General features: G+C 38.4%; 1 protein-coding gene across 3 annotated transcripts in view; it reads left to right on the top strand.

Annotated features, from left to right (window-relative positions):
• Positions 1-27,771, top strand: part of LOC138060826 (prolactin receptor-like) — a 148,501-nt gene that overhangs the window by 81,399 nt on the left and 39,331 nt on the right. For all 3 annotated transcript variants that reach the window (XM_068924696.1, XM_068924695.1, XM_068924698.1), the window contains one exon: positions 9,583-9,673. The gene's annotated coding sequence lies outside the window, so the exon portion shown is untranslated. The remainder of the gene's footprint in view (positions 1-9,582; positions 9,674-27,771) is intronic.

The following is a 27,771-nucleotide window of genomic DNA, read 5'->3' on the forward strand; positions in this document are numbered from 1 at the left end:
ATTAATGCCTGAAAAAGCACTTAGTGAAATTGTTTCTCTTTTCCATGTTTTGGTAGAAGTCCTTTTCCAGGGTGGAGTACCCTGGAATAAGGTGAGAAAGTGGAATCTGTTTGTGGAATTATCTGCATTAACAGGTATGCAGCATTACAAGGCCAGAAGAGATCTTTTTTTACCAACAGCATCTGGGTGTTACAGTTTTTTGATGATAAACCTAGGGTAGCATCATTGAACTGATGGCCAAATCTGAAGTCAAGAATTGTTGTCAGTATCGTATTTGCAGAGGCCTTTGGAGTTTGTTTTCTTTTCTCCTGAAGCATTAAGTGAGAGTTACTCAGATCACACGATTAATGTAACATGTGCCATTGACTTCAGGAAGCTCTTGGATTTCTTACTTTTTTTCTATATTCATCACTAATTGCCATACAATCATAACAAGTGTAGAAGATAACAATAAAGTGCTGCTGTTCAGTCCCTCAATAAAGAGGAACGCCCTCAAATGCATGATGTCTTATATGCTGTGAAGTGTCTTGATTAAAATGAGGTTTTTTATATACTTTTAGATTGTTTAACTAGTAAGAAGGTATTGATAGTAACAGTCTAGCGTTTACATACCACTACCTGGTATTTATTTGCAACTATAGTCTGTAAGAGATGATACTCTGTAAAGTCTAATGAATGCTTTATCCTGAAGAACTTCAAAACCAACACTTTACGAACTGGACCAGTTTAGAGAAATCAGGCAGGAGATAGAAGTCAGCAGCAATTTACAGCACACAGTGATTTTACACAACACTTTGGGAAGAAAATGTGGAAGAGAGTCTTTCGTTAACTAAAATTGTAAGGGGAATTAATTGGTGAAGAATATATTTTCTTGAATTGGAATTTGAGCCTGACAGTGGGGATTAATACCCACTATTTTATAAAAAATAAAGTTGTTAGATCTCAAGGTAATTCTATATTACAGAATGCCAAACAGCAGAATATATTAGCCTCTGTGGAGGCTACATTAATTATATTAATGCAATGATGGTAATTTAAACGCCCAAACTAGCTTCTTGAGAACTAATTTGATTTTCCGTGGATGGCACTGATGCTGCTATGTAGACAGAAACTTTATTTTGTGTTTTAGATGCAAAGCAAGAAACTTGATTCTCACAACTGTAGTGTAAATCAGGAGTGTGCCTGTTGAGGTGAAGTGGTGCTTTCTGAGAATCAAGTCTTTAGAAAGACATAATCTCTTGATGCACTGCATAGCCTGACTCTGTAAAGAGTATGAGTGCTAGGGCAGCTGTTGAATGGTGTGTTCTAATATATGTTTTTCCAAACAATTTCTGAACTCAGTTGCACATGATTTTCTTAAAAAAACTATATAGTCAGTTTTAAAAATGATTGTATACATATTATAAAAATAAGTTGACTTTAAACTGTTTTCTTAGAGTGTGTACATGTTTCTTTGTCTGTCTCCAGCATTATTATCTATGTTCTTTCAGTATTACAGTCCCTCTTTCTAACCTCTTGATACATAATGAAACATATAAATTCATGGCAGATATGAAGAAGTATTGGCCTAAAATGCTGGAAATCTTGATATGCTGAAACAGAAACATTCTGTGGGAATATAAAAAAAAGGTACTCCAAGTTTGCATTTGGAATGGAAATGTTTTTTATTATGATTTTTAACCAGAAATTCTAGTTAAAGTAGTTGAGAATCTAGGGCATTCCCATGGGCTTTTAGAGAATCAGCTCCAGGTCCTTGCTTTCTTTGAACTTGGGTAGAGCGTTTAACTGTAGTATTTTACAGCACAGTTGATTACCTACTAGGAGAAAAGTATTAGGATATCATTTTTTTCAGTTGAAAGAATCCTGAATAGCTACAAACATGTTTCCAGCCAAGTAGTTACCTGAGATTAATTCTTAATACTTTTGAGAAATGAAACCGTTGAATTTCTTTTGTGAGTATTCCCACTCTGCATAAATAATGAAGTATTAACTGGAGCAGGGATCCTCGCCGTCCACCATCCTACACTAATGGTTTTGCTGCTGAATTATGTTTTGTCTTTTGCTGTCTGGTTCAATTCATACTTAATAACTACAGAAAGAGGAATAGTTCCTACAGGTGGAGATGCGATACAGAAATTTAGACTTGTCCATAACTCAGTAATAATAGCACTGGTTGGGATATGAGAGCTTATCAGAGGGTTTCTGGTCTTTTTAAGGGCTGGACCTTATTTAATCATGCATGCTCTTGATACAGGTTCCTATAAAAAGAGTTGAAGAATGGATACAGTTAACATGTCTGACACATATCTGACATGATTTGTGCAGGCACACTCTGTGGCAGGCAGGATGGAGCTTTCAGGAGAAAGATTTCGCTAGGCTGGAGATTTCACTAGGCTGGTGAAGGATGTTTTGTCCTCTGCTGTTGTATTGTAGAAAACATGGTATGTGATGGACTGTGTACATCAAGAGACAGGATAGATGCCTGTGTAAAGCTGCTAGACATGAGATATGTTAGTGATGGGGCCTAGAAATGAATTAAAATTATGTGGAATATTATGGAAGTAGAGCAAGCACTATAGTGAACTGTTGGGAAGGGCAGAGAAGAAACAGGAAAAGTGGAATACACCCATGCTAAGAGCCATACATTCCTTTTCCTGGTTGTTTATGTTTTTTAAAAATTGCCCTTTTTTTTAAATTGCAAGTGGGGTTTAGGAATTGCTGCATAAGAAAGCAATCCAGAAAGCCTAAGACACAGAAGTGGGCCTGGCTGGGAGATATTATGTCTGATGGAAAAAGGGCAATGTAAGTTTTGGAGTATGGAAGCTAAAAGGCCTCCCAGGAGAGATTTTTAGAGATTCTAGGAAAAGAGTGCTAATGCATAGTGATGAATGTTTTCCTTTTTCTTTCTGCTGTAGAAAGGATAGTACACAAGGATTGAATCAGGGTTGTTGAAGGAAATCGAGGGAGAAATGTTGCAGGGCTGTGCCCAAACGTGGACATGGTATTCCATGGAGCCATTCAAATCTTCATATAGATAAAGGAAGGTGTCACCAGAACATAATGAAATAACTAACAAAAAGATGGAGACAACTTTTGCACCAAAGTCAGGAGCTCTGTATTTGGGCACTTACTTATTGTAGCAGGGAAGACTCACATTCAAGTAGTAGAAGGTCTTGTGCCTGGATTTTCTATAATCTACTCCACAGTTGTGCTGTTTGGGTATTAGGGAAAATGTGTCTTTTTAACATGAAAACTTTTAAAGATCTTTGGGTTTTTTTTCTCCTGATAAACAGAAATTGTGAGTGTGTGAGCAGAGGGAGGAGGAATAGGAGACTTTTTTCTGCCCAGGCTTACTGCTAGCGTGTGTTCTTTTTGTTCTTATGACGTAGTGTTTGTTCTTTTAAAAATGCAAGGTGTACATGGAATTGAGGAAGACATTTTGACTTCGGTGTTGGAGGTATTGAGACTGTTGAGACTTGCAGGCATGAGCAGACACACAGCCTAGCGCTGGACATTCTGTTAAAGATACTAGAAGGAGTAAAACTGCTCTGCTGAGAAGGCTGGGTTAGTACTTCAGGTGAAGCGCTGGGCTAATACAGCTGGAGTGTTTCTGGTGTCTGTTTCAAGCCACACCCCTCTGTAGAAAGGACAAAGACTCCCACTTCTCTACATCTAAGTATAGTTTACTTTCAGTGTTAAACCTCTGTCAGAACTTAGGTTTGAGTTCCATTTCCCAGGATCCCAAAAGCGAACCCTGAGCGCTGCAGAGCCGAAGTCTTGAAACCTGTTGGTCATTTGCAGTCCACAAAACTGGCAGGTCTCTGTGCAATGAAAATGTAGCCTGTTAATTGTCACTGCTGAGCAGATCCTGGAAACAAAGGAGTGGTGAACATCCTGTTGCTGTTCCCCAGCACCAGTAACAGTTAATAAGCAAGTTCAGACCAGAGCTCAGGAATGCTCCAGAAGGAGGAAGAGGTATTTTTCTCCTCTCTTTTTCTGTTCCTGCAGTACTAGGTTAGCTGAGTAGCAGCAACCCGCTTGAACTGGGTTACGAGCCAGTGCCAGAAACTAGAAACAGTGGAGGACAGAATTACTCTGCAGTTAGGCAGAGATCTGAAATAGAAGGGCTGACTGTCTCCCTTCAGCTGAAAACTGCATTTTTTTGTGGATGCAAGAGTCTGAACTGAGTTGACTCTGAGTCAATGCCTAGTACTAGAGATTTAAGACCTAGTATGGTTAAAACCATAATGATTTTAGGATATGTGCCTCTAAGGCACCCACCACTTTCTTTGAAGGGTGTACCTCTTGATATTTGGTGTAAAGTAAGAAAGAATATTAACTTTGAATACGTGTCAACTGAAAGGTATTTCCATGATACATTTCCTTTCATGTCAAAGCTTAAGAAATTCCGCCCATAACCTCTTAGTCCTACCCCTGTGCTGCAGTTCATCATCACTCTGTTGTGCCAATACAACTATTTGTCTGGCTGTTTTGTAGACTAAATCCCTGAGGTAACTCAGGCTTTAAGAAAATTTGAAGGTAATTTTTTAATACAAACCGTTTCTGTGATGGCCTTATAGTCCCATAAGCAGCTGTATCAGCCCAACTGAATGGGCAGCAAATTGCAGCATGGAAAGGGCAAAAAGTGTAGATAAGAAAGCTTTTTAAGATAGCTATATTCAGGTACATCAGTGTGCTGTAGAATTATATCCCTAGGATTTGGAAGAGAGGTCAGTGTAGCCTACGCTCCTTGTATGAACTGCGTCTGAGCTGAGGACTGCGATTCCGCTAGCTAGGGAACAGGTTCAGGTTCTGAACGCTGATAAAGGATTGCGCGTGACACAAACTTGAAATGACAAATCACAGCTTTCTTTATACGTACTACACGTCCAAAGCTGGGTAGACAAAGTGTCTAGTGTATGGACTAGAGTTCCTTAAATGAGAGATGTTGTTCATTGGATCTGCAGGATTTTGTTCCTCCCTACCCCCACTACAAATTTTTCCCCCAAAGCTTAAGGCTTTCTTTTTCTGACTGTAGGCAGACTCATAGCCTCAGTTTAAGGGGTAATATCATGTTCGCAGATCTTTCACTTCTCAGATTTACGCTATCCCATTGGTCCTACTGCTACTTAATTGTAAGAAACATACCTGAGGAATGTTGGTGTTTGTGTCTATTTTACTTACTGGTGTCACGATGAATTGTAGGAGTAGCTGATTTTAATCCTCTCAGGAAAATCTCTTCTTGGCTCCCACAAACAATGAACTTCCAAGTTCACAGAGAGATGTGTGGTTCACAGCAGAGGGTGCTTTCTGTGATTCTGGAGTCAAGTACCTGAGGCACAGGTGACCCAGGCTTAGAAACTCTTCTTCAGTTGTGTGATTGGCTATTTTTAGGACTCTTACCTAGTTACTCAGTGAAAGATCAGATCATGTCGTCACAGTGGATTTGTAGCTTGAGTTGTCTACATTCAACAGGAATGAAGGAAATTTGTTAAAAGTAGTAAGCAACATCTGTGAGTACCTGAAAAATGCCCTTACTATATTTTCTCTCTTGTGTTCTGCTCTTCAGCTAATTGCTGTTAAAAGTCTGCTTATTAAGTTCAAAAGGTCAGGGATTACACTGGGCCAGCCTTGCTGGCCACGAAGGACAGCTAGAAACATTTTAATAATCCTTTGATATCAGTCAGTTAAAGTGCTAATTTTCATTGGCTTTTACGTTGCCACATTGGTGTTACCTTTTAGCTACATGCTCATACTTGAATCAAAACTTCACAGAAATTATTTTTAGTGCTTGCCTGAAGCAAGGGCACTTCAAACAGATGGGCCTTAAGTGTGATTGCATGAAGGTTTAAACCATCTCCTCCTTTTCCCTTGTTCTGTGACTGATGCTCATCTGATACATTCATGTAGCTAGGATAACAAAAAAAAAAGCAGCACAAAAAGAGCGCAGCTAGTGTTAGTTCCTTGTACTGTCTTATTGCGGGGTCAGGCAAGTACTAGAAGTGATGCTGGAGAGAAGGTAGGAATGTATGGGCAGGACTGCTAAAATTAGTCTAAACTATCATAGAAATATATCATATAAACTGACTTAACAGCTCAGCATCACCAAAAAAGACCAGAAAAAAACTACCCCCTAACACAGAATGTGAGCTTTTTAAATTGTTGCTATATTGAAAACTTTATTATTTATAAGTCAGCTGGGGTTGTTCTAATGATCTCTGGATATACAGAAATGTCTTTGGAAGACAGATGTCCTTTCCCCATACCCACTCCCTTTCCTTTTTTAGAGTTGGAGTAACTCTGCATGTTAAAATCCTATGCTCTGTTTTAGCTTATATATCATAACATGTCACAGTATTTTAGATATTTTTCTCTGCTTAATCCATATAAGGAATCAGCTAATATTTTAGTGAGTTTTATGAGAATAACTTCAGACTGGTATAACTGGAATGATTGCCTCTCCCTTGCCCAAAATGTGTGAAATCCTGTCTTTCTATAACCAGCAAACTCCATCCTGTTCTGCTGTCAGGATGAAATAAGCACCTATGTTGTTTAATCAGCCTCTTGAATATTCAGCAGCGAGTCTCCAATGACTGAAGACTGCCAGCTCTTTAAGTCCTATATAAACTGCCCCATGGGAAAAATTAAAAACCTTAAGTTAATGATTACTGCATTTGTTACCATTTATTCATATTTTAATTTCAGCCAAACAATTTTAATAAAGTTAATTAAACGTATTTGCTTTCTTTTGTTAATCCAGTTCATAGCCTGTTAGTGTGGGTGCTTGTGAGGGTTAAGCTGAAGCAAGAAACCTTTATGTAAATCATTGCCATACTAAAAAAACAGCTTAGTCAGGCTTGATACAATACTGGCTGATTAAAAACTATCATCTCCAGCCTCCTTGACTCTTTCTTCTGCTGCTTTACCCACAGGGAACATATTTAGCTTGGTGAGTGGCTTCTTTTCTGTCTGTCCTGAACCTCAGGTCCAGGACTCCTTGTCTGCAGAACGGGTTGTTGTTAATCAGGCAGTGCAGTCCTGCTTAGTGATGGAGTAGCTTAAGAGCTACCACTTGGCTACTGTCCTAGCCCAAAGGCCACGTAAGCATTTCCCAGTATTTGGGACGGGAATATAACAGTAATGTGCGTGTCAATGGAGTCTCTGGCCTGCCAAGTTCAGTGTTCCATGTGTGGTAGATGACGGGTGTGCCCCTCTCAGTCTTTTGTTCCCTGGCGCTCTTGTCCCCAGCTGTGCTGAAGAGAGTTACCTCCAGAAGTCAGTCATATTTTCTTTACAGAACCTTAATGCAAACATTCTGGAGCATTTTACAAAGCACATATCTGACTATATAAAACACAATTTGGTTTCAAAACTGAAACTAATGAAGTATGTAACTTTCCACTTGTGCTTGGGTACCCTTTCTTTCTTACCCATGTTAGTACAAATTACATTACTTCCACTGAAGTTGTCTTCTGTGCTGCCTAAAACAGACCCCTGAAGTTAAAAAGGCATAGGCAAGACTCCATGTTAGTTTTACAATCAAGCAAAGACTCTGTTTTTTATTTGGTAAGTTGGAGAATTCCACAGGCCAGGCACATGATACTGTAAAAACTACAACATGGCACCGAACAATGAGGATTGCAGGTGCGCGTAAAGTGCAGTTTGTTCAAAAGTCCAGTTAAAGCTGAACATAGAGATCCTCTGGAGACGTACCAAAATAATACTGATTTACAGGTATGCTTTCTGCTGGAAAACTATTAACTAATGTAATCTTCAGTTGATCTCTAAAACTTAAAAATAACCTGACCCCGTTGCAACTGACCAGAAGTCAGCAATGATGAATTTGGTTTGCTGACCTGTCAGAAGCATGCATTTGCAAACCAGTAGAACTATATTGTTCTTTAAAAAATATATCATGTTTTATCATGGTCACTCTTAAAGGCCAGCTATGAAGGCTGGGGTTATAGTATTAGCGCTTTAGAAAAACAAAATGAGAAGTCATTCTATCCCTGTTTGATTTTACAATTTTTCACCAAATATTTTTGCAAGAGAAAAACTTCCTTTCTTCTGTGCATAGATGTATTAATGGATTTTTTTAGAGGCAATGGGCTTATCACAAGCTTTACTTTTTTGAAGGGCCCAGTACTAGTGCAGTTCTGTCTTTTGCACGTTCTTGTGGTGTTTTTTTTTGTTTTAAATTTACGCTGATTGTTTCTGTATCACAATTAAATCCTGTGATCTGCTTGGATCCCACAGAAAATGACCTAGCAAGCAGAATGTGTTAGGTGTAGACGTAGTTCTGTTGAGTTCAGTGTGACAACACAGACAAGCAGAATTGTGTATTTTGGCAGAAGCAGGCTTTGCTGAATCAGAGTAGCTGAAATTTAGATTATATTAGTTGGTTCTGAGTTTAATTTGTTTAACCACAGCAAATCCAAAATGGCAAAGAGCTTCTAAAAACTGTTCTTGAGCTATAGGAACCAGTTTAAATCCTAAAACAAGATTTCTTTGTAACGGTTCTTGAAGGTATGAATTACATTAACGAAGTCATATTCAGGAAAATATCTTTTCTTTGAGAGACATCTTTGTTTTGTCTTCAGTTCTGTTACAGTTACTGTAAAAGCAGTAAGAAGTGCCTTAAACATGGAAAATGGATTCAAATACACAGTGAATCTCTAAAGATAATAGTGTTTCTTTAGAGGGGTTTCTAAAAGACCTCTGGAGAGAGCAATGCTACATATGCTTATGGTTGACTGTTTTCATTTTCAGTCATGAAAGAAATCATGTAATCGCTCCTGGATAAACTGGCCAAAGATTGTCATGGAGGTAAATAAGGAAGAGAAGGTGGTGGTCATATACAGCACTTCGGGTCACATGATAGCTAAGAGCCATTCAAACAGTGTGTTAAATATAGTTAGGTACAAAATGTTAGGTATCAAGTAGCAAGGACGAAGGTCGGTCTCGTAGAGTGGAGGCTGATACTAGTTCTGCAAAGTACTGAGGCTTTAGAATGGATGAGTAACTCAGTGTGCACTGTCAGTTTGATGCTGTAGGCTAACATGAGATCTCAACAAGGTTGCCTCCTCAGCAAGGTAATTTTGTATACAATTTCTGTGTACAGCATTACAAAACATATTCTCATATGTTTGCTATGTTTCTATGTTCTGTGAATGCTGAAAAAATAGAATGGGGCAGAGAAGAGCTGCAGATTTTGCGGGGAAGCTGAAGTCGATGTCTTAGTGTGAAGAGGATCAGGTGTTCGGTATATTTATTGAGAAAAAGGAGGTGACTTGATTCATTCTGAGGTAATTTTATAAGGAGAAAAAATTATTAAAGTAGCTATTAATCTGGGGAAGAAAGTCATAAGAACTGATCACTGGAGGCTAAAATTAGAAAACCTAAAATTAAAAATATGCTTTCAATTTTGGTCATGATTCCCCCTCCCCTCCCCCGCAAGAATTTATCAGGGATAATCTCTAAATAAAGACTTTATGATAGTCAAGGGCTATCCATAGAGAGATGCAAGGCATGAGTTGCATGAGTTGACAGTTGACACAGCATATCCTTTGTGTCAATTGACAGAGGAGAGGCCGCAACGCTGGACTTGAGCCAGGAGATCTGGAGCCAAAGAGGGTTTCTGAAGTCAATGGAGGCTGCTTGAGCACAGAGCCTGGTAAGACCACACTATTATTTCTGCCCTTTTTTCTGGATGATATATTTTATCTCAAATTATTTTGTTAAATGCATGAAATTTACTAGCTTCAGATGAGCAAACGGTACTAGATGTTCTAATCTTTCCTTTTGTCCTTAAACTCTGTGTTGGTGAATAACTGTGGAATTACTTAAATGATAAGAAGTAGGGTATATGGAGTCCTGGGCTAGAGTCCTGCTGTAAGATCTCATTAAAAACTTAACTTAAGCTGTGAGCAAGCTACTGTTGATGTAGAATTCACATTAGGCTGGGATGATAGAATATTTTTGTATCATGTTATTAGCAATAATGTAACTATAATCTTTGAATAATTTGAGTTTTAAATACAACATTACTCCAATAAAAGTAATTCCCAATGTTTTAAATCAAATAATGTACCTGACCCAGAGATACAGAATAAACAACATATGCGTTATAAAATACCCATCAAGTTTTGTGTTTTGGAAAGAGACCCGGAGTTGAAAGGAAAGAATTCAGAAGAAAACTTGCAAAAACTTTTCAGTCTTTGTTAAGAAGCAGATTTAGGATCAAATCCACTTAAAAAGAATATTTGCAAGTCAACTATAATTAATATAAAGAAACACCTCTGTGGCTTTGGAATGAATCTGTTATTCCACGATTTGTTTTTCCTTTCAGTAAGATAAAGTGCTACATCTATGTATGTTGTAATTTCTTTTGAAGTATATTCCATATACCTGGACAAGCAAACCCTGAAAGGGTTTCTGAAAATTTTGCATTTCTTTAGAAACTAGTATCACCAGGAAAAACAAAAAAAAAAAGTTACCTTTCAAAAGCAGTTATATGCTTTCAAAAGGGCTCTGTGTGTATGGTCTTTGCATCTATGTGTGTATGGTATTTTCTTTTTGATGTGAATGTGTATAACCGTTTTTATTGAGAACTTTATTCCTTGAATAAAAGGAACAGTCGTGATTTTAGAACTCGAAACTGTGTATGTGAGAAATTAAGATATTTCAGTAAAAATTAAAACAAAAATCTTTACTTCTAAAATTGCAGAGCATTTTTGAAGCAGCCGAAATGGCAAATTGACAAACATCTGGGCTAAAGCCAATTTTTGTAAAACAATACCAGAAAATAAGTTTAAAGATCTGTCTGAGAACCACAAGAACAAGGGCATTTTGGACACAGTAACAGAAAGCCAGGCTATGCTAATACAAAACATACAGCATATGGATCTGAGAACAGTGCCTCAAATTGCTAACACACAGCAACACGCAGGGTCAAATTTCAGCATTGCTGTTCATTTCATAAACTTGTATAGATTTACAGTAGATAACGTAACTTTTCTCCAGTATTGATTTGTGCCATTATAAATCATGTTGTATGTTTTGTTTTTTCAAGGTTTCACACAAGATTTCCTTTTAAAAATGATTTTGTTGAGTACCTAGGTCAGCTACTCAAGGTCAGGGATGGGGAAACTGAATAATCTGCATGACATAGCTTTGGGGAAGTGGTATAAGAAAGCAGACCATGTAATTATAAAGTCGGTTCATTCTGGGATATTATAGGATAACTGAAGAATGTTGTATATATAGTATCTATATTAAAGAGGAGGGTTAGGAGAAAGAGATGCACGCAGCTGTACACTAGTCAGAGTGATTTTAAAAGCATGCAGAACTTTAGAGCAGATTTTTAAGGAAACGACAATTAAATACAGAAATAAAGGGGGAGTAGAATGAAATCTTGAAGTAGATTTGGCTGGACTAATCTGATACCTGTCTACCTAAAAATGCAGTAAATCTCATCTAGCTTCAGTAAAACGTATGTTTTGATGACACATGGGAAACTGTTAGAAGGTGAGAATTAGTAAAGGATTTTTACTAATAAAGGACTTATCAGTAAAGTTTAAAGGACTTATTTTAATCACTTTGACACAAAAGGTAGAAATATGTTGATGAAATGTCCTGTTTATTGCAAAGTGCACTGTCACTATCAAGGTATTATACTGGAAGAACTAGGTGACCTTGAGAACTAGAGTAACATAAACAGGATGAAATTCAGTAGTACAAAATGCAAATTCGGATGGAACGGAATGCAAGGCCTGAGAGTGGACTAGTAACAAACATTACAGCCAGAAGTTCATTAGTTGGAAATGCAGACAAATGACTTTGGCAAGTACTATCTTAGGAGCTTTGAATTGCCTTAGCTGAATTATTTCAAGCAGAATTAGAGAAGCATTAATGATGTTATAGAAAGTTCTAGTGGACCCATGAAAATAATTTGTGTAATTCTAGTCATTCATATTCAGGAAAAATTAATTAAAACTGGAGCAGATGCAAAGAAAGGCCCTATTCTTCTTATCATTCTAGTAGGCCTTCTTACAAGAGGATACCTCGAAAATAATTTGTTAAATCTAGCAGAAAAAGACTGAGGAGGAGTATGGCTTCTGTCTGAAAGCGGTTATTGTATCTTTCTATAACATATCATACAGTGGAGGAAGAACGCAAAGGGAGGCTGTAACACTAAGGACAGAGAAAATGCAAAACTATTTGAACTATCTGAACCACAGGAACAAGTAGATGTAAAATAGAGAATAAATTTAAGTGGGAAGCTGGAAGAGGATTCTTCACCATTAAAGCAATCAAGGTCTGGATGACTTCCTAGTAAGAGCAGTGAACACCAAAGAAGTAGCTACTTTTAAAGTATGTCTTGGCTTGTTCATTAACAGGGTTATGCAGCATGATTATTTATACTAGCAGGTGGCTTGGATAAATCAGGATGTTTCTTCCAGGCTCTGCTCCTGATTGATGCCTCTCTGAGGATGGATCTCCAGAGAAGTCTGTGGCATTACTCTGACTGATCCCTGATAGACTACAGATCTACCTTAACTCAAAAATAATTTTTTGAAGACTGAACCATGATTCTAGTATCAGCTCTTTGGAATTATCTGGTTTAGCTATTGTTTCTGTAGCGTGCAGCATACATTTTCATTGCGGGTCGAGGCACTGGTTAGAGCTGGTTCATGTATGCGGGGGTATTAGTTTTTCTCACTCTTGAGCTTTGACATATAGTTGAAGAATGTGAAAAGCTTAATTATGCCTTTGTGAAGCTAAAGTTCTTCCTGTGGTGGGCAGGAAGTGCTTTATGCCGGTTGGGAAGGCCATATTCCCCTCAAGCGCTGTGGCTAAGATTGTTGGGCAGCACCTGTAAAACAGGTCTGACCGGTGTTACCTCAGCTTTCCTAACTGTCTTTCCTAATAGGTATCGGTATAAGGATTCCTTGGAAAAATGAGAGGAAAGGGAAAAGAAAAAGGAGTATAACCCCCCTTTCAGACACCTCTTCAAAGTCACTGTTGGCCGTATTAGTGGTGACTGTTACTGAGTTTATAAAGCCGCATTTAATTTACCTCTTTCTTAGATTAGTATAGGTTACCAAACTGGTAATTCAGAGGCAATTGTCTTGAACTTATGTCTTTTTTTCTATGCTCTACTGGTTTTCTTCTGTATATATAACCCCTGCTGATGCTGATGGGAGCTTTGCTTAGGGAACTTGAATGTTTAACTGCCAATCTGAATAGAGGAATATGAAAGAGAAACGCTGTATATGTTTCTGTATCCCAGCTCTGTACAATGGAGATAAGCTTTTAACATTGTTCGCTTTAGTTTGTTACCTCAGGTTTTATCAGGAGTCCAGTAATGTTCCTGACCTTGTCCGACGTTTTGGAATCCTGCAATTCACGTTCGTGTGGGAGTAGTAATTACATAAACACTTCTGGTGTTTATGCACTTCCCACAGACCTCTTGGAGCCCTAGTGTAATAATTTTCTTCAATAAAGAAAACTGTATAGGCATTAATCATCAAAACGTAGCAAGATCCTGCCATGTGGTGGGTCAGGCAGCTTGCCCGAGTTCGACAAAGTGCAGTTTGACATTTTTTGGCACTGGGAGATTCAGGAAGGGTTGGGCTGGGTGAGTTTAACAACTGCCAAAGCTACAGGCTTATTTAACTATTTAGAAAACCTGGTGAGAACGCTTACATTTATGCATCCTATTCAAGAATCTTTACTATTTTCTACACTCCCTTACTTTTATCCCCCTTTCCAAACTCTGGAGTAATTTTGCATAGTACAATTTGATTTTGCAGTGGCCAGTCATGCAGCTGGCTGTAACATTTTAGGACTGGGTTTGACACTGCAGCTGAGTTAAACTAAGTAATACTTCTTAAAAGGAAAGGTTCTGTTCGCCAGCTCCTCCCTGCCCTCCTTTATTCCTACCTACCAGTGAGCACCACCTCCTTTGCACTGGCCTTGGGGCTTGCTGGACCTTGTGTGAAGGTCTTGCTGGCCTCACAGAATTTTTTTGTCAAGATAGTTGTCAGTTCTGAGTTGAGCTGCCGCATGGAGAAGTGGGAGCATGTATACAGTCACAAGGAGCATGAAGGAAGTCTGACCTTCCTAATCCTTTGATCAGCTCAGCTCTGTTGTCAGAAAACCCCAGCTGCAATCTCAAAAGATATGATACGCTACCCCACAAGAGGCTAGGCAGAGATAAAAGAGTGTGAAGGTGTGTTAGGTATTCTTCATAACAGAATTGTAAGTGGAAATCTAAAAGAGTAATCTGAAGAATAGAGCTAAGAATTAGATTAGGAGAAATTGCAGGAGCAGTTAATAGTAAGCAGTTGTATTAAGGAGGGTTATCCCATGTACTTTCTTATAGCTCATCAGCCAGGCTGTGTGCAGGGAGCAGCAGGGACTTGCTGGTGTCAGAGAGCAGCAAGGACTGGTGCTGCTCTGCCAGGGCAGCTGGGAGTAGAGCCAGGCAGAGGGAGCGGCTTCCCTAGCAAGGGCCCCGGCCCACAGTACCCGAGAGAGGCAAGCAGGGCAGGCCTGGTGATGGTAGCCAGATTCAGTCAAGAGTCCAGATCACCAGACAAGTCCATAGTGACGAGGAAGGCCCAGAGTCAGGCCAAGAATTCAAGTTCAATGGCCAAGACCGGAGTCTGGGGCAATGGGGTGCATGGCCTGATGCAGGCATGGCTGCAATGCTGCTGTAACATAGCTCAGGTGAGGGCCAAGCACAAGAGCCTTAGCTTAAAAGCCACTCAGGAGTGAAATGGGGGAGAGCCTCCACTGAGACTTCTTAGCGGAGCTTTCTGGAAGAGCTGCCTTCAAGTCTGGACACTGGCACCATTGTGTAAGTTGAAGCTGAGCCCAGGCAACCAAACCGCCAGCCAGGGCAGAAGGGAAGGGAGTGTGCCCAGAGCCGTGACAGCTTTATCAAAATGTGCATTTGTTCAGAGCAGGAACTTCAGTGGAAGTAGTAAGTTTTGACATTTTTATTTGTGGGAGAGACAGGGGAAATCTATCTTCCAGTGCCTACTGTGTCTGATTTTTGTGTTCTCCATAACGCAGATGGAGAATCAAATAGCACTACTAGAACTCTAAACACTTTTTGCTTTCTGCAGGAACAAGATGTTTGGACAAGGATAAACATTTTCTAACAGTGGGATTTACCCAGTGCATAAGGATGATGGCATCACTGATAGAATCTCCTTTTTGTATACAATATACAGAGCATTCCCACAGATGGGCTACACTGTGTTTGTACCACAGAGAGGCTTCTGCTCTCCTTTATATCAGTTCTGAATGGGAAAGCTAAGCCGTAGGATACTAGATCTTCCCTTTCACATATTCATTAACCAGAGATATACATCCATAACAGTACTTACACCAGTTCATATGGGACTGTAGTTCTAATTTAGACTCCTGAAGCTTTAAAAATGTATATGAAACAAGAAAATATATTTTTAATAAATTTTGGTTCTGTCCTGCACTGACTAGCATATGCAGGACAATCACATGCTTAATGAATGGTGAATAATTCATGATGATATTCAAAGAAAAATCTTGTCTATAAACAGCTTGCCTTTCAAATGTGCTGGCCTTTTAAGAAGAATGTGCTTGTCACAGTTGTAATATAATGGAATTATTCTCTTAAGTAAATTGAAATAATATATTTGGTCCCTTGAAATGTCTTTGGGTGATCAGAGCTCTCTGCTGGCTTAATTTTAGAGAACAGTCTCTTATATTTAGACTTGCGCTTTAACATATGAAAACTGTATTTGGTCCACATTAAACGAGGAAAAAACTATAACCTGCCCCCAGTTGTTACTTAGTAAATAGTTATGGGGCTGTCCGTGTGAGTGCAAACTTAACCTCATCTTACAGAATATCATTGGTTGTAATTCTTCCTTGATGCTGCTTGCTATGATGTATTCAGTAAGACTGTTTCCAGAAATATGTTTTATTCCAGTACCGTTCAGGTCAGTCAAGGCTAGATTGGACTATGATGGAAGAAAAAAACCTGTGCTTGAGTCATTCTTAGCAGTCTACAATGTATAGGTGACTAATCTTGTTTCACTGTATTTGGTGTAGAAAACACCTTATGCTTTTGTTACAAGAGAAAAAGATCGAAAGATATCAAAATGTATGTCTTTTTTGTCATTATATTTAAGTATAAATTATATGTAAATGTAAGTATTTCAAAGGAATTTCTTTCTCTCTATACTTTGCTGTGTAAGCTGGCTTTTTTTGTTACTTTAGTCACTCATTTCTGTTTTAAGATTATGTCGCGTGTTAGAATTAGATCAGTGAAAACAGGCTAGTAATGGTTGCTTTATCCTGATCCGGAATTTAAATGAAATCTAAAACATAGATCTGACTTTTCTGTTATACTCTGAAGACAAAAATGTATTTATCCCTTCATATTTGCTGACCCTTAGCATAAGATTTTGAATATATGGGCAAAGATAGTTTTTGATATTCTAAGTTTTGTAAGACTCCTGTTTATGTGAAACTTTAAGATATGAGACCTCTTTAGTGTGGTGAAGATGTCTATCCTGATTTCCTTAGGAATACCTCTAATTAGAGGTGTGCTAATTTCTAAGTGTTTTTATGCAGTCTTTTCTTTTTTCCCACCCCTTCTCCTGTAAGTGACAATCAGAACTTTGGTACTGTTCATTGTCTTTCATTGTCTAACTCAACTCAGTCCAGTCTACAGTGATGAAACAACTCCTTTTAACTTCAAAGTACAAAGTGCTTCATGTTGCTTTTGTCTGTTACGATAGAAAATTACAACGTGTAGAACATAATTTCATAATCATTATAAAACTTTCAGATAAAGATAATCTCTGTGAAGATCTGAAATAGCATGATCAAGGTAAGATTTGTTCTATATTAGAGTAATAACAAGAAAAGTGCCTTTTCTGAAGACTTTTTACTATTCAAGCAACTGCTGATACCTACTGATTGCTGTTATCATCTAAATTTGTAATCAGATTTGACAGGAGATCAGCAGCAGCAGCCCTCGCAATTTCTGCAGATGTTTCTCTTTTCTGTGTGTAAGCATGCGGTGTCTGAGTTTCCAGTTTTATTATATAAGACAAAAGAGGGTGATATACAGAGAACTGCTACGTAATGATACGAGAAGAATGACATGATTTTATGAAAACTTCATATGCTTTAGCCCATGAAGTGCAATTACTATAAATCAGGTTTTAAGAATTTATTGTTGAGTATGCATTGATTGAGCTTAACAGAAGATGTGAGAAGAATAAACCTGAAGACGGTTCAATGTCTTCTGAAATGAACATCTTCCATCCAAACATTTGAGGATCATGTTTACATTACTACTACTATTATTGTACTACTAGGATTCAAGGCAGAGTGACATAGTTGTATAGTCCAGGCTGGCAATAAAATAAGAAATCTAAGCGGTTTATAGGTCTCTTAGGCTCCTCCAAAGTTCCTCAGCTCTGTCTAAACTGGATGGGGAGCCTTTGGGCACAATAGCTGTCCTAGGAATCCTGGATTACTGCTAGCAAGATCCACCTAGCACTTGCATCCCCTGTGCCAGATGTACTTCATAATCTCAGCATGTAGGCATGTATAGCGAGTACTACTTACTGCCTTAAATGTCCACATTTGATTTTATTGTGCCAGCTTGCTGTCAACAAGCTGATACCCATGAAACTGGAAAAGGACGAGAGGCTGGCTGGTTAACCACAAAGTCAGCTGATTTCCTTATTTCTATGGCTCTGAGACAGTATCACTCAGAAACACAAAACTGCTTTCTGTTCATTTCAGAGAGAGCACAACTGAGCTGTAGAGTAATGGCAACACTGGGATCACACTCGCATCTGCTGATAGACCACATCATCCTTCAGATGTTGAACTACTAGTAATGGGTTACTAATGTCAGGATGTGGAAGGCCCCTCTGGAATTTGGCCACAGCATACTCCTTAAAGAGATGAGGCTAATTATCTTAGTGTTGGCAAGCTCTGTTCCTGTACTTGTTCATTTAGGTAAGTCCTGTAGTACTACCTACAGCATGGGTAAGAATAGCTAGTAAGAATCTAGGTCAGAAAATTCATATCTTGACTGTAAATCTCATTGCAAGGGAAAAAGTTAACATCTCAGTCTACAGGGAGACTCTGAAGTTCTGAAATGTGTGAATCTCAGAGTTTCACAAAATATCTCATATAGCTGAGCTCAAATTGCTTAGAGTAGCTGGTGAGATACCTAAATATGATTCAGTGTTGGCAGTGTTCTTCCAGAGAACCTATTCCTATAGCAAATATGATCAAGGCCATACAGTAGCTGTTCTCTGCTTTGGTTGTTGCTGTCCTGGTATCACTGCTGCCTTCCAGAGAGAGGGCATGGCCAGCTGAGCCAGAGATGTTGGTGAGAAGTTCCTGGAGTATATAGGTGGAGCTGTCTTTTGTTCTATAGGATACTGCAGGCCTGCCTTTAATTCAGCTCATGATGCACTTTGACCCAAAGTAAGGACTCCCCTTGCTGGGTGATGAGATGCTAGTGTTTAAGTGAAGAGATTACACATGCAGCCTGGCATGCCTTACAGGAAGAGATGGCATGATTGGACAGGGTCCCTGGCCTCCATCGTAAATGATTCTTTGGAATAAAGCACAAGGCAAGCCTGCCAGTCCTTGTTGATCTAATCAGTTTCCTCCATTTGGCCAGCACTTCTCTGTCAGCCTTGCATGTGTGTACTTGCTCGCACATGTGGTTTTCCTTAGTGGCCCAAAGCACATTCAGCAAGTGTTGCGATGGAGATTTCATTCTAAGAGCATGACTAGGCATGCCACTGAGCTGCTGCCCTCATTCAGGAGCGTGCCCCATCCTTTGTGAAGTCCTCAGTGGTCTCAGAACCTTGATCTATAGCACTATTTTCAGATCCTTCAGCGAGTCCTGTCCCCTTATATTAGATGATAAGGGAACAGACTCATTGGAGCTCTGTTCCTGTTCTTTGTTGACTAAACTTTGTCAGAGGCATCCTTCCAGAGGTGAGAGGATCTCTTTGTATGTGGGCCAGCTAGCAGGCTGGGTGGAGGCCGATAAGCTCGGTAGTTTAGAGATTCCTTGCCAGAAGGAGAAAAGGGTTTCCCAGCTGGATGACTTTAACTGTTCATCACATCTCATTGTTTCTGAGTTGTAAACCTAGATGGGTTGATGGCTGGAGGAGATGTTGGGATGGTGGTGTACCATGGTAAAAGGAGATCTACAGCTGTGTGCATATGCCGGCTGTTTTGCCGTTGTCCTCTGAGGACATATCAACAGGATATTCTGAAAGTCCTCTTTATTCTACTCCATCACATTATGTTAATGAATATACGCACACCTACAGACTCTGTAGTTCTCTCCATTTTGAGGATCTTAGCCAGAGTTCTTCCTCCTCACTCCTCTTCCAGCTGATTGCCCCTGTCCTCAGACTTGTGATAGTCCTAGTATCTTTACTTTTGTCTTACACTGGTGTCCAATCCATTTGTGGCATGTAAGCAATGATGTCCATGTAATAGGTAGCTTTTCCTAAACTGTGATCCTACACAAACTTCTTAAGTAAGGAAAGTGCTACACTCTACATTGTCCTCACCTCCAGCCCCAAAATGATGCGGGAGGATGCTCAGGAAAGCATGATAGGCATTAGGCACTGGTGAGGTTTCACTGTTTGGTGCTCTCAGGGAAGAGTCTTGAACGTGCAAAAACTTGTCTCTGTTCTGAATATGGCTGCCAGAAACCCTCTGGTACTTCAGATGTAGAAGACTGGGCATCCTCCATCTCTTGCAGAATTTCTTCCTCTTGCTGGCAGTACAAAATGTTCCCTTTTTACATGAGATTATGAAACCGTCTTGAGTTTATACATAAGCAAAGAATTATTTCCTTTTTGACAATGAACAGCAGGCCTATCCACTGTATAGATTGTTTTACTGCTTTTCTTCCCCCCCCTTTTTTTTTTTTTTAATCAAAACCTTATCCAGTCCCCCTGTAAGCTTCCATTTTAGCCTGACAAACTTCGATCATTAATCTTCCTGCTGTGGTCTGGAAAACATCCCCAGACTTGTTCCCACATGTTTTGTTTTCTCATCCAGAATGTGTAACCTATTGATGAAGCTAAAATTTTAACTCAATCATGGGTACTCAATCATCTGTTTTTCTTGGTACCATTATAAATTGCATGTTTTCCAATTTACTTGCAAACTAAATGCATAAATAGCTTTTTTCCTTTATTTTACCAATTTGTCTGCTACGTTTGTGCTCTTTTTCTCCCCTCTTCCTGCCTCAACTAACTGTTTCTGGTATCATATTGGTTTGTGCACCTGCAGGGAACAGGAGAAACTGTTAGCTTGTGCAAGAGGACCAAGAATACTTTTAATGAGGGTACATATATTTGCTGAGGAGGTCTGTTAGAGCAAATTTGTAGTCCTCATTTTGTACAACTCTTAAGAGCTTTCATTCAGACAATTGCTGTTTTGTTATGCACAAACATAGTGTCTGCAAGATTTCTGCTTGCCTTTATGTGGGCTGCATACATTCATTTCTTAGAAGTCTGAAGTAAAAGGTCTAGGTTGTTGATGATCTAGAAATATGCTTACAAACCTTTTGGCAACTGGACCCTGAGAAATGATGATTTCAAATGCTTAAAAAGAAAGGGTCTTTTATTGTTTCTATTTGTGCTGTTTATGACTTTGATTTACTTCACCTTCAGAACAATGGAAGCTATTTTAAAATGCTTTAAGGCATCCTCTTCCCTTACATTAGAGCACCTCTGCTTTGGTTAATGGATTTCAGAAAGCTGTAAGATCCAGGTAACATGTAAATGATTTATGACATGCCATTCTGTCTTTTTTGTTGCTGCAGTAACATTACACTAAACTACGCGTTAGTCAGTGGTCCGGTCCAATCTTATTTCTACAGCATGGCTTACACATTATGAATACTATTAAAAACAAATGCTTAAACAGATAATTGATTATATAAGCAGTTCCAGGTGAAGAACGTACATAACAAAGCACTACATTAATTGGTTGTAGAACTGGGTCTGTAAATTAAGCTGCATATGTAAATCTCTGAAATTCTCCTCACGTCCTCTTTGCCCATGCAAGTACACGTATTATTTTTAATGCATGCAATGAGGAGAAAACATGCTTCAAAGATACGCAAAAGCAGAGAACTAGAAGTTCTTTGTGGTGACCTATGTATCTGTTCTATAACTGTGATATATCGTCATATGATGCTGCTATATTTGCTATGATCCTTTTGTTTCTGTATACCATATGATACAGAGTTTAGGAAAATCCAAGAGAGAGATTGTACCAAGCAACAGCTCTCAAAATGTCATTTTCATGAAAAATAATATGAGATATTAAGGAGCACCAGCAAGGAAATTACAAATACAATCTGAATGTTTAAGTAAGTCCTACGTAATAGGTAGTGCTATGTTTAAATTTTGTTACAGACAAAAAGGAAACACACTTAAAATGTAAAGCAATTAATTTATTGTTCTTATAATTGAAATCTTAACGTTCTGATCAAAGAATTGTTATTGGTTCATATCTAATTGTTGAAGAAAAAAGAAAAAGAAAATAAAGAATACAGTTTCAGAAAAAGTTGCAATAAAATAAAAAATACAGTTAGAACTGTTATACACACAATCCCTAATATCTACATTTCTCCTCTGCTGTTACACTCACCTTTCCACTGCCTGTCTGGATCCTAAGGTTGATGACACCAGTCTTCCTCAAGGAGAAAAGAAGGGGGATTTGCACTGCAGCAAATCATCAGTGCTCCAAGTTTTTTGCTGGGAGGAGTAAAGTGTTCATGCTTGGGGGGTTGCTTACCCTTCTTTGCTAGGAGGAGTATAATGTTGCTGTTGATGGTTCTTCTTCCCCTTCTTCAGGATATGCCTGGAGTCATTTGTGTATGTTTGCTAATGCTTTACATCTTGCTGTATCTTCATTGGTCTGCTAGTCAACATTACATCTGAATTTACTATACAGGATGCATTTTACCTATTTTGGATAATTGTTCTTCATTGTTACCCCTATAATTGTTTTTATCTCAGCTCAGTGTAAACATTCTTTAATTGGTGAGTTTTCGGTAATTGGTGAGTAATTGGTGACCATTGGTAAGTTGTTTATAGTCCTGGGATCTCCAGTGTGAGCTTGTGCCCCTTTTCTTACCAACCCATGCTTGTTCTCCTCTGCAGTCCATCCTGAGACCCCACTTTCAAGGTCTCTGTTATCATACCAGGCCTGTATTTCTCTACAGAGTACCATTATGTTAGTCATGAATATTATTTCATTGTATGCAGAATAGTTGCTTGTCACTATATAAAACTAATGGTTATATCATTCAAAGATAAGCAACAGTAAAGCAAATCAGAGAAGTTGTTATTACAGCTAAACAAGCTAAAGCAAAATGCACAGGCAGGCCAAAGCAAAATGCACAGGCAGGCCAAGACAAGTTCAGTGTAAGCCTGACAAGCCCCAGTCCTAAGGACTTGCAGAGTCAGTACAACGCCTGTGCCCTATTACAGACATTGGCAGTACTGTCTTTACTGGGTACAGGTCCATAATACAGTTATACCTTTCGCGAAAAAGGAAGTTGAATTTGAGATGTAATTTAATCCTGCACCATAGTATGGCAAATATCAAAGCGCTATGGTTTTAAATATCTAAAATTGTGAAAATAACTAATAAAAGAAATGGGAAGTCTCAAATCAAAATCTGGAAAACCAAATATTTAAGCTATGAGCTGACATGAATGTTTCAGTTTGCCAATCAAGTAAATGCAAGATAGCTATAGGAAATATTACAAGCATTGCCATTCTTGAAATAAAAGAATTGAAGCCTTTGTAAAGGTAAACTTGGTGAAACTTTTACATCAGTAATCCATCTTTAGTTAACTTTTGTCAGTTACAGTTCATCCGAATGAGAACCAGAGGTATGATTTGACCATAAAATAGAAAGGAACTTACTTAGCCTAAAAAAGTTGCACTATAACTAGTAAATATTTCTACAGTGATGCTGAATATGTAGATATGGGTGCAACTTTCACATAGCTTTCTTCACTGATCTCCAAATCAGTTGTTGTTCTCCTTGCCTATTTTTTCTCTTATTTGGAGATATATCTCTGCTTACTGTGCTGAAATAATCCCAATTAAACTTGGTGCAAGTGGCAGTGAGATCAGGGGGATATTCCTGGTCTTCTGTCAAACAGTTATTCAAAGTCTCCACTGGGAATTTTACTGAGTTTGATTTTTTTTTTTTCTTCTCGCTTTCATCATGCAAGTTTTCTACACATTCTGCTCAATGGAAAACCTGTTAATTTGAATTTTGTGGATTTTTGATATTTTATCCAAAGAAGCAGGAAGATACTGACTGGAAGTCAGATGTACTATGTGCATCTGCCACTATTGTTAAATTCAGTGAAAACTTCTCTGCATATACTAGTCAGAATATAGACACTGTTGAGCAAAAGAAGAAGAAGAAGAGATTAAAGTGTGTGTGTGTGGGGGGGGGTTGGTATAGCAAGGCTAAATACCTCAATATTTAATTTAGAGCACTGCTTGCCATTTTCTTATTACAGGTCATTGTTAGAGATAAGATAATGGCCCAGATGGGCTTCTGTCTAAACAAAAAGGAACAGAAAAAGTGTGGGAATATTTTACTTGATTTTTTTTCTACTTGCTATTTTTAAGTGAGTGGTTAAAACGCGGTATAAGTGCTTGGATTCAGTATTGCAGATGTAGTTTGTTTACAAGTTAATTACAAAGTTTAACTGACTTATTTGCCTGTGTTTACCAACTGCTGGTTTCATTTCCCAATTCCATTTCTACCAATGGAAAAATAATGAGATTTCATTTTCATAGACACTGAAAGTTTTGAACTAAAAATCAGAAGTGATGTTAAATGATGCTTTGCATTCTAAAAGGGAAAAATAAATACACCTAAGTCTTTTGTTTTTGAATTTATTTTCCAATTCAAACTGGAGTTCTTTACTGGGGATTCCCTTTCAATTTTCATGGAATATTTTAGTGCTGAATTTGGTGTTTAGCATTAAAATAGATGCTGATAATGTCATGGAAGTGATAATTCTGTAATTAATACAGTTTCATCTTGGATCTGAAAAATTACATATACGTATTTAGTCTTTGTATCACTAGTAAATTTTTTTCCTATGTAATCTTGAGTTGCTGGTTTTTTTTATTCTCAGTAACACTGGTTTTGACAGCAGCAATTACTGCATTTAATTTTGAAGATTTTGAAAGTAGTCTTACAGACACCTCAGGCTTCTTGCGTTATTACAATATGTCTGAGCTTCACTTTGTGCAGTCACAGTTCTGTTGTAAGAATACATAAAAGCCACCTCTTTTTTTGTCAGGAGCAGATGCAGTATTTGGCTAAATGGGGAAAAGAGTGGGCAAGAAGGAGAATCTGTGTTCTTAATACAGAACAAGGAAATAAAAATTACTCTTTGTTTAAATGTACTGTTAATAAATGGCAATTTTTTCTTGGATGAAATTGTGTTAGCTTCAGTCTAAGACATTTTAAAGGTATCTAGCTTTCAGGCAGGCAATATCATATCTACCCTTTCCTCCCTCACATCTTCATCTTCATCTATAATCAGTTATTCTGATCTTACATCACACCAATCTTAATTGTCAATATTTTAGTTAGCATCTATATTTTTACTGATAATCTCTTTATTAGGTACAAATAGTCAAGCAGAATGGAAGAAGCAAACTATATAAATTAGAGTTTGGAAGTCAAAAAGTTACCAGGGACCAAATAGTTTTTCATTTGATTTCATAGTAAATATGCTATTGGTAAATATGCTATAAGTAAACAAGCTTGCGGAAACTACCAGACAGAAGCAGATAGAAGTCATGCTGGAAAGTCTAGCATGATGAAAGACTAAACGTGTCTGGGAGGGTATGTTACCTTCAGATAAGAAGAATCTTTTGAAGCATGTCTTGTGAAATTTCCAGAGGTCTGTAGGTGCCTAGTACGGCACTTAGGAAAAATCAAAGTATGTACATCCAGCAGTTGCGAAATCTATGAGGTGCTTGCATTTTGATTTTGAAAGTTCCCTAGGTATTTAATCTTAGGCTTCTGCATGCATGCTGCTGGTGAAGCTAGAAAGACAGGCTGCATTCAGCATGCTGAAAACAGGCCTAATTCATAGCAACAGTATAGTTCCTCTTTTCCAAATTATAACATACATATATACAGTACCAGAGCACTTGGGCTGTTTGTGCGGCACGCGGAGCTGCCTTGCTGTTGTAGCCCATCGCTGTAGCTGGCTTCCTGGGCAGCAGTAACGGCAACAGCTGCCAGTGGAGCTGGATCCAGATCTGTATCCACCTGCTGAGTCTCTTTCTTGCTCTGCCTTTTCTGCAGCTCTTCTTCTGCCTAGATCTGTAATGCTGTGGAACCAAATCAAAACTTGGGGCTACATTCCACAAAACTTTTGGAAGTTTGAAATTTACCCTCCAGGCCTGAACCTAACTAATACCTCTTCCTCTTCACAAGTGTGTGAGATTCGCTTGGTCAGCCAACAAAAACTCTTTGTTTTACTGCTGTGTAAGAAGTGGTTGTTGTTGAAGCTCAGTTACATATTTTATATCAGAAGGTCCTAGTTCATCTCATATTCATAATCTTGTTAAAATAAAATCGAGATTAAAACGATACTGATAGCGATTTTCCAAGTGTTTTAGGAAGATGAGGCATCCAATGACTCTACATTGTTTTGTCTCTAATAATGCCTCCTTATATTTTTAAGTAAGCTTTTTGGCCCTTGGCTGCTTGCCCATGTTGTTTGCTGAGGTTTTCCTTTTCTCCATGCCAGCTGTTTATAGGAAACAAGATCATCTGAAAGTTAGTATGTCACGATAATAAATCTAAAAATACATTATCATGACCTGCTTCATTTGCAGCTATTTTATGTGGTATTGTATTTACCTCTTTAGGAAATGTCTAGATTTAGAGCAAACAGACTTCTTGCATTAAAACGGTATTCCTCTGCCTTAAATTACTATTTATTGATTGCTTGAGAAAAAATAGATTTAACTGAATATATCAGTGCTTTTGTGATTGAGTAACAGACTGTAGCAGAAAAAGGAAATATTTTAGAAACTTAAAAAAAATTGTATTGCCTGTAGTAATGCAATCTGCTGTTCTGAGTGAAGTTTCCTCAGTCCTGTGCTTTGGGCACTAGGGTTATTCTCCGTTACGGGAAGGGTAGTGAAGGTCTGCACTTAACAGGTTTGATGTTCAGATTCGCTTTTTCCTGGCGTTTTTAGGCTAGAACGAGTCTCAGTTCTGGGTTTCAAGTATAGTTTTATCTATACCTACTTCTTCCACAAGTCTTTCCTAACTTATTTTCTCACCAGTTTTCCTCAGAGCCTCCTTTGTTTGATCTGCTTTCTTTCAACTTTTTATTTGGTTTTTAATTGGTCTCCCTTAGAAATAAGGCATTTGAACAACCAAGCCAGCCTGATAGTTTCTTCTTGGTCTGACTTTATTTATTTTCAGTAACCTGTCACAGAGCAAACATGCTTACTTTACTCTAAGAAGCTGAGACTGGTGACAGTAGACAGTAGCGTGTTTTACGACTGGCAAGTAAAGAGTTTCAGTGCTTTTGTAGAGTCACAGCAGTAAAAAGAAAATACTTTGTTACCTCACGGCTGCAGAATTTCTTGTAAATGTGCTTTACACTGGTGGTGTACATAAATCTGAGGGCTTCTTTTCCTGGATGTGTAAATCATTAACAGAGCAGTATGTGTGGTCAGTAGTCAGCTTATGTTTTAGGTAAGTAGTGCTTACTTTTGTCTAGGGCATGTGGTTCAGGCAAGGCATAAAATTGGTGAAGGTTCAAATTCAGCAGTACCTCATTTCTAGCTGCTGCAATGACATCTGCAATTTTTATATTTTATGCATACAGTAATTGTTCAGAATAGACATAACCTTTTTTTCCCCCCCCCTAAAGACAAAGCCAGCTACTGAAAAGCAGCTCATGCACAGGATCTGCTTAAACTAATCTGCTTTTCCTGCTTCACCCTCTGCTCCTGGAATCATTCCACTCCTTCCCCGCGTTTTCTTAAATAAAATTTAAGCTGCTTGTCCTCACCTCTGAGGGCCTGCGCAGTCTCACTGCGGCTCCTCAGACAGCCCCTCCCTGTCCCCTGGCTGTGTTCTCTCCCTCTCTTGTGCTGCTGCCCTTTGTCTCAGGTTATTGTTCTGTGCCTACTTCTGTCAAACGTGTTTAGGTCAATGTAAACATTTTTTTTTTCTCTCTTTTCCCTTTCTTAGTATAAAAGACATTTGAGAGGCAAGTTAATTCTTGATCTGGCTGGGAAGGGTAGTGAAGGTTTGAACTTAATACCTTCTGTTTTGTGATGCTTAGGTTTGCTTCTTTTACAGAGTTTTTTATGCTAGAATCACTCTCCCACTTCTTGGTTTCCAAGCACGCTTTCATCTACACCTATTTCTTCTTGAAGTACTTTTAAACTCCTTCCTAGCTTGTGATTGTCTGCGTGATCTTTCGTAGCTTGTGAGACATTAGCCATAGGAATGCAGCTGAACCTGAAATTTGAAAAATAGCACGCAAGACTGCAATGATATATAATTTATTTTTATCAGTAACATATTCAAGATTATTATGTCGTCCAACAAATAATTTACATTATTTCATTTAAATTCTTAAAAAACATTTAACTATATATCAACTTAAAAATTAAATTT

This window comes from Struthio camelus, chromosome W (assembly GCF_040807025.1).
Source record: "Struthio camelus isolate bStrCam1 chromosome W, bStrCam1.hap1, whole genome shotgun sequence".
Classification (NCBI taxonomy): Eukaryota; Metazoa; Chordata; class Aves; order Struthioniformes; family Struthionidae; genus Struthio; species Struthio camelus.